The sequence below is a fragment of the Acinonyx jubatus genome, chromosome A2 (assembly GCF_027475565.1).
Source record: "Acinonyx jubatus isolate Ajub_Pintada_27869175 chromosome A2, VMU_Ajub_asm_v1.0, whole genome shotgun sequence".
Taxonomy (NCBI): domain Eukaryota; kingdom Metazoa; phylum Chordata; class Mammalia; order Carnivora; family Felidae; genus Acinonyx; species Acinonyx jubatus.
Window position 1 is genome coordinate 17,613,593 of NC_069383.1, and position 8,286 is coordinate 17,621,878.

Here is an 8,286-nt window from a genome sequence, read left to right on the forward strand (position 1 = left end):
CATTTAAACCTTCACATTTGCATTATAAGGCTTTTTTTTTTCGTCAGGCATGCTATAAATCTGCAAGAGGAACTGTGTTTCATTCCTGTAGGTGTTAGGGATTATGCAAGCATTGCCAATAATGAAAATAAATTACTAGAAATTATGGCAAAGAACAAATAAAAGCAGCTCTTTCTATAAAAGTGCTACATCTCCGTACTATAATAAAAGACAGTCTGTGTATAGAGAAGTAGCTTGTAACAGCTAGTAAGCAAATCAACATTTTTTAGATGACTATCAGCCAGAGCATCCTGTATCAAATAGGAAAACTTACAAAACAAAACACAGCCATATAAATAGAAATAACTGATTAGAGATTCTCTTTTTTACTGTTTCCTCCACTGAGCTGGATGATTCCTTCGGCCCACGATACGTATGAACCATTTCGTGTGTCTGCCTCCATGTGTCCACGTTAGGCAGTCAAGTCCCAGTGGTCGGGGACCAAAGTAATTCCTCGATTAGCAACACACATAAATAGGCTCGTATGTCTCTCTTGTGGTGGCCATGGTGGTTCTGAGGGACGCTGGTTCCGGTTTGCGTGCTTTCTTTCTAACTCCATGCAACCATCCTTGACCGAGAACCTCCTCTTTGGCAAATGATGTGTTATGCCCTGAAGAAATGCTTTAAGAGGCAAATAAGGTTCAGGCATTATATTCAAGACATACAGAGAAAGACAGATACCATATGGTTTCACTCTTATGTGGATCCTGAGAAACTTAACAGGAACCCATGGGGGAGGGGGAGGAAAAAAGAAAAAAAAGAAAAAAAAAAAGAGAGTGGGAGAGAGCCAAAGCATAAGAGACTGTTAAAAACTGAGAACAAACTGAGGGTTGATGGGGGGTGGGAGGGAGGAGAGGGTGGGTGATGGGTATTGAGGAGGGCACCTTTTGGGATGAGCACTGGGTGTTGTATGGAAACCAATTTGACAATAAATTTCATATATAAAAAAAAAAAAAAGAAAGAGAAAAAAAAAAAAGACTCTTACAGGGCAGTGGATTTGGGCAGTGCTACAAGTCTGTAGATACAGATGTTCTGTCTTCTACTCGCCTAGGTCCCCATAGAGCCCCCAGGGGACGTAACAGGGAGGGAGCACAGAGGCCTAGTCTCCCACCTTCCATCTCCCACTTCCCCAAGAAGCCTGTCTCACCGGGTCCACATGACTCCTCCAACACGTGTTTGTCTTTGTATCAATGCTGTAAGTCTACTTGCAATGTCCTTTAAAGCAGATCGTAGGTGCCTTGAGTGCAAAAAATGGGTCTTACTTGTTTTGATGTCATCCAGAGCAGGGAGCCTGGGGCCTAGATCAGCAGACTGCTTTGTCTTGTCCTTCCAAAAGGCACCATGAGTTCTTTGAAGACACGAACTACGTCTGATATGTCTTGGTGATAACCTAATATCCCAGCATCGTGCAAATTCAATCATTGTACACTTTTAGGAGATGTTTGTTGAATGAACTAAGAGGAACGTGAACTGCCCAGACCAGAAGCATCTCTGTCTGCCAGCCTAATTCCTTTCTCTGCTGCCTGGCAGGTAGTTCTGCTACTTTTTTTTTTAATTCTTCTATCAATAAGAATGGTTTTAACTATTTCAAAGTGCATTATAGAAAATGAAATACTTTGAAATACTCAGCACAGTTCTTGGCACCCAAGAGCGTGCTCGAGCAATGGTAGGTGTTCTCTACTATAACTCTCAAGCCTGGAGGATTGATCTAAGGGTGAAAGAAGTCCCTTAACTCTTACTTTCAGGGGTGAGAGGAACTGAACCCATGTGCTCTGATCGGAAAAGTGTCTTCTCCATCAAAAATGCTTGATGTGTCAAATTTATGGGTTGAAACTAAAGGGATTTCCCGGGGTCTGTCTGAAAGCACTGGAAAGCACTGGTTTTTAGCTTGGGGTTCATGAATGGGCTTTACTCAGTCCATTAACTCATAAACGCATTCCAAAAAATGTACACGTGTAGATTCATTTTTCCACCCAATGATTACATAGCTTTGATCAGATGTCCAAAGGAATTGGTAGCTCAGAATAACACTCAGAACTCCTGCTATTGAACAATCTTAGGATAAGTTCTGTTTTTCCCTAAAAAAATCACCAGAGAGAACTTTCTTCCATGAATTGAAGTATCCAGGAAGATTTTTTTTTTTAACCTATGGTGTATCTCATATTTTATAAAACCAAAGAATTAATGATTTTTAAAACCTAGAGAACTGAAAACAAAGAGGAATCTCTTATACCCAGAGGCACAAAATATCAAATGCCCTATGAAACAAACAAATGCCAATGATTAAAACCTGACACATGCTCACTTGAACACCTGGGCTTGAAATATATTAGAAAGAAATGTCAGGGCAATTAATAAGCTTCTGTCTCCTGTCCATATTTATTGAGAGAAAAATAAACAGAGGCTTGGCAACTGCAAAAATCAGCGAGCAGAGTTTTGTTAGTTCTGCAAGAAATTCCAGGAAAACACATCTCTTTTTAAATGAAATATGCCACCAGCAGCCAAAAGATAATATGGTAAAATTTCTGTGGCAGTTCAAGAATACTGTTTCATGAGGCCAGTTCTGTAACTATGATTTCCACCATCTCAGGTTTCAGAGCCTCCAAAACACCATCTTCTACCTGTTAGCTTTACAATTTATAAACTACTCAACTATTTCCTTAACTAAAATTTTACCACTGCTTTCCATGCCATTCCGATGGTCAGAGAATGTGTTATCTACAGAAAGGAAAAGATTGCTGATCTATTGCCTTTATACAAACTAATTTCTCCAAATGTCTTACTCACGCATAAAGCACATTGAGCCAGACACTGTGATAGGTTCTAGAGGTAGAAAAGTAAGTAAGGTAGACATTGACCTTGACATCAGGGAGCTTGCAAGAGAGAAAAGATAAGAGGGAAAAGTCAAATAAATAAAATAGTTTAACAGTTGTATGTTATGCTTAATGCTATTATAGAAACAATCAAGACTTGTTTATTTTTTTTATAAATTTTTTTGTTTATGTATTTATTTTTGAAGGAAGGGGGTGCAGAGAGAGAGAAAGGGAGACAGAGAATCCCAAGCAGGATCCACATTGTTAACCCAGAACCAGAGCCTGACACAGGGTTTGATCTCATGAACCACGAGATCAAGACCTGAGCTGAGATCAAGAGTTAGATTCTTAACCAACTGAGCCACCCAGGCCCCCCAAAATTTTTAAGTAGGCTTCACGCACAATATGGGGCTTGAACTCATGACTCTGAGATCAAAACCTGAGCTGAGATCATGAGTCTGACGCTCAACTGACTGAGACACCCAGGTGCCCCCAAGGCCTAAGTTTAGAATAACAAAGAGGACCTTATTTTAGTCAGGGAAGATCCTTCTATAGAAATGTCACCTAAGCTGAGACCAGAAGATAAAAGAGCTGTGTCCATACACAGAGTGAGCAAAAGAGAATCTAAGGCTAAGGAAACAGCGTGTGCAAAGACTAAGTACCAGGAAAGACCATGGTGTTTTTAACAAAGGAAAAAGGATGGTGAATTCCATCCATTGAGAGAGAGAAAGCCAAGACATATGGTTAGAGAGGAAGGAACAGGAGCATGCAAATCTTGGAGGCCATGGTTAGTTCAGACTTTGTTCTAGCCACAATGGCAAGTCACTGAAGGGTTGTAAGCAAGGGGGTAACCTGATACAATTTCTATTTTAAGAATATCATCTTTAATGATATGTGAATAGTGAATCGGCATGGGAACACTAGAAGGTGTTAACGTGGAATAGATGGTGAAGTTAGAGAGGAGTAAATAGACTGAGACATATTTAAAAAATAGAATTAACTGGGGCACCGGCGTGGCTCAGTTGGTTAAACATCCAACTTCAGCTCAGGTCTTGATCTCGCAGTCTGTGAGTTCGAGCCCCACATGGGGCTCTGTGCTGACGGCTCAGAGCCTGGAGCCTGCTTCGGATTCTGTGTCTCCCTCTCTCTCTGCCCTCCCCCAACTCACGTTCTCCCTCCCTCTCTCTCTTTCTCTCTCTCACTCTCAAAAATAAACATTTAAAAATTACAAAATAAATAAATAAATAAAATTGACAGAGTTTTCTGGTAGACCACACGTGGGGGAGAAGAAAAAGGAAGGAATCAGTATTACTTTTAGGATTCTTGTTGAAGTAACTGAGAGGATGGCAAGGCCATTTACTGAGATGAAGAAGATTTGCTGGAGGTACCAAGCATCCATTTTCAACCTGTAAATTTTGCCATATATCTGTGTTACATTCAGGTGGAAATGTCAAGGAAGCTGCTAGATCTATAGTTCAGTCTGTAGTTCAGATGAACAACCAGGGCCAGAGACATCAATTTGGTTTCCAACACTGAATTAGTGTTTGAATCCCTAAAAATGGGTGAGATCCATCTAGAAAGACAATTTGGAAAGGAAAGGCGGTCCTTAAGACACTCCCCACCCCAAAAAAACAAAAACCCAACCATTTAGAGGACTAGTTGAGGAGGGAAGCCAGCAAGGAAGTCCACGAAAAGGTAACGAGTAGAGTAGGATGAGTAGAGTAGGGTTCAAGAAAGGGTAATGAGTAGAATAGGATGAGAGCTGGGAAGTGAGAAGCACTAAGAGAAGGAAATGCCCTTCCTTCCAGCTCTAAATATCATGCTCTTAGAAGCCTTGGAGTCCATTGGCCTGTGAAGTCCATTGGCCTCAGGCACATCTATTTGTCATTGCCTCCAGTGTTGATTTGACTTAAAGCATATCTTAAGTCAATGCTTTCCAACCTTTAGCATGAAGACCTGTGGGAAATGATAACATGTCTCATTCCATAGTGGGCAAAATGGAGGGTCTCTGGAGCCCTGCAGAGGCTGCTCATGGCCTCGGGTGACCAGCTACGGAATCCCAAACCACAGCAACGTGATGCTGTTGGCTTAGTCTGTGATTAGACCCATGGATCGGTTAGAACTCTCTCGGTTAAAGATGTAGAAAACAACCTGAGCTAACTTAAGCAAAAATGTGGAGAATTTAATGACTCAGGGGTAACTCAAGGGACCCAGGACGGGAATTTGCCAGGCCTGGGGAAGGGCTGGAATGGAGAAACGGAAAGCATCTGTCATTGCTGTTTCTCTCAGTAGCCTGCTTTGTTAACTTTTTTGGCAGAGTATCCCTCTCCGCTACTCTGTGTTTGTGGCATGCAGTCATCCCTCCCAAGTTCAGAGATTCCTTCTCTACGTCTTAATTTCAGATTCCTGGGGAAGGGACTCTGGCCCAGCATGAACCGGGGGTGCATGCCAGTTCTGATCAGCTGAAGCTGGAGGAGGGTGTTACGGTGTGTAAAATGGCTGCAGGGGAGCACTGTGAGCTGAGCACACAATTCCAAAAAGCTATCGCTTTGTCCAACATGCAACTTTCACTTGTCTTGATTGTCATATTATAGTCCCTTGATTCTAAGACACCATCCATTGTAAAAAGCATCAATTGACTGACAACTTCTCCAGAAAAAGCAAAGACCATATTAAACACACATACATTGAAAAGCCTACAGAAGCTTGTGTTTGTTCATTCCAACACATCCCACTTTCTCCTATCGTTACGACCATCAAAACTTGACTCTAAGTTTCTTTTACAAAGTATAAAAAGAAGTCTGAGCCACTTTCAGACCATAAAGTTATTCTAATTTTCATTACCCACGTCCATTGTCTTGACAGATAGCAATTTTTGGATTAGTAATATAACTGAAAAGCGTATCAAAGAATCTGGAATTTTGTCTCCATTTCTGCTTTGATTATGCTTACAGGATTTTTAATTGAATTACATATCTCTGGAATTCAACATGCTTTTCTTGAAAGTCAGCTAGAGGCTTTTATCTGATGTTCTGAGCTTGAGTGATAGACCTTCACAAAATTAGTTAGATGCACCTTTCTCCTAGCTTTGAAAATTCGATAACGTATTCTGAAAAACTTGGCCTTCTCTGATGTCTTTAATTGCATCACATAGCGTGTGATAGGCGGTCTTTGCTGCATACACAGTAACTTTTTGTTTGGTGCTGTACAATGATGTAGGCTTGTTTTAAGATATTTTTGTCGATTTTTACAATTCCACTCCTAAATTTAATTGAAACGCTGTACACATGTAGTGCCACCCACAGAACTAACTCAGCTGAGGTGAACGCCTACATTCTTGGCCCACCAAAGCGGGCACATGAACACGGGGAAGCAATGGTAACTTGGGGTCTCTGGCTACCGCCTAGAGAGTCTCTTTGGAAAGATTTTAAGACACATCCTGATCTGAGAAATGTCAAAATATGGAAAATGTGTATCTTGCAATCAAGCAAATATATAGTTTTCTTTCACTGAGACCGGATACGTGACAGGCCTTTTTAAACTAAGTGATTCAGGCACCTGGGTGGCTTAGCCGTTTAAGCGTCAGACTCTTGATTTCAGCTCAGGTCACGATCTCGCCATTCGTGAGCTCGAGCCCCTCGTCGGGCTCTTCGCTGATAGTGTGGAGCTTGCTTGGGATCCTCTGTCTTCCTCTCTGCCCCTCCCCCACCCCCAAAAATAAGTAACCATTTAAAAATAAATAAATAAAGTAATTCACATGGTTTAACTCACTTAATCCACATGACAATCTAGCAAGCTATAGCTCTTAGGCCCATTTTATAAATGAGGAAACTGAGGTTGTCAGAATAGGTAATTTCCCCAAGACCACCCAGCCAGTAAATAACTGAGCCAGGATTGGAGGCCAGCCTGACTCCAAATCCCATGTTTAGTGAGTGTATCAAAAGGCTTCCTCATTAATTGTGTGGTAGTCAGCAAGAGTTATTAAGATAAGATTAACTGACAAGATTAATTATAAGATTAATTAATAGCATGAATTTATCCATCTTGCTATTATTCAATTAACTGAGCTGTTTTTCCAAGAAATGTGGACAAGACTACTAAATAGCTGTTATATGTTTCAATATCATTTCTGGTATAAGTTGGATGAATCACTCTTCACATATCCTTGATTTGCTCATCATTAAATTCATGGAACTATTTTAAGTAATAATAATCATAGTGAGTGGGAAACAACCTGCAGCTAGGGTTGTCTGAGATGCTCAGCTCCTTCCTCCACCTGCCCTAGGCCAGGTGTCCACAGCAGAGAACTGTTGAGCAGCTAGCTGCCTGAGCCTTGCCATAACTTGCAGAGGCAAGGAGACGAGGCAAATGAACATAGAAAGTGCCCTGTTCTGGCAGGTTCCTGATCCTCTCACATTAGAATTCTGCCTCTGGGAATGGTACCAAGGGGTGGTGTGTGGGACAGCAAGGTGTCACCTCAAAAGTCTTAAAGGACATCCAGTCGGCCAACAGACACATGAAAGGCTGCTCACCATCACTCATCATCAAGAAAATGCAAATCAAAACCACAGTGAGATATCACCTCATACCTCTGAGGATGGCTAAAGTCAAGGACAAAAAAAATAACAGGTGTTGGTGAGGATGTGGAGAAAAAGGAACCCTCCTGCGCTGTTGGTGGGAATGTAAGTTGGTGCAGCCACCGTGGAAAACAGTATGGAGTTTCCTCAAAAAATAAAAAATAGAAATATCATATTAACCCATAATTCCTCTACTGGGGGTTTATCCAGGAGAAATAAAAACACTAACTTGAAAAGATATATGCACTCCTATGTTCACTGCAGCACTATTTACAACAGTCAAGACATAGAAGCAACCCAAGTGTCCATCAAGAGACAAATAGATGAGGAAAAAAAAATATATATATATATATGATACATATTTAATGGAATATTAAATGCCATAAAAAGGGATGAGATCATGCCATTTGAGACAACACGGATGGACTTAGAGGATATTATGCTAAGTGAAATATGTCAGACTAAGAAAGACAAATACCATATAATTCCATTTATAAATGGAATCTGAAAAAAATGAGTAAACAAACAGAAGAATCAGAACTATAAATACAGAGAACAAACCGATGGTTGCCAGGGAAGGAGGCGAGGGTTGGGCAAAATGGGAGAAGAGGGGAGGGAGATACAAGCTTCCAGATATGGAATGAATGAGAGCCATGGGAATAAAAGGCACAGCATAAGGAATACAGTCAATGATACTGTGCTAGGGATGTAATGGGACAGATGGTAGCTATACTCGAGGTGAACACAGCATAATGTTTACACTTGTCAAATCACTAAGTTGTATACCTGAAACCGAAGTAACATTGTGTGGCAACCATACCCACACTATGTATATAAAATAAAATGGACATGGGGGG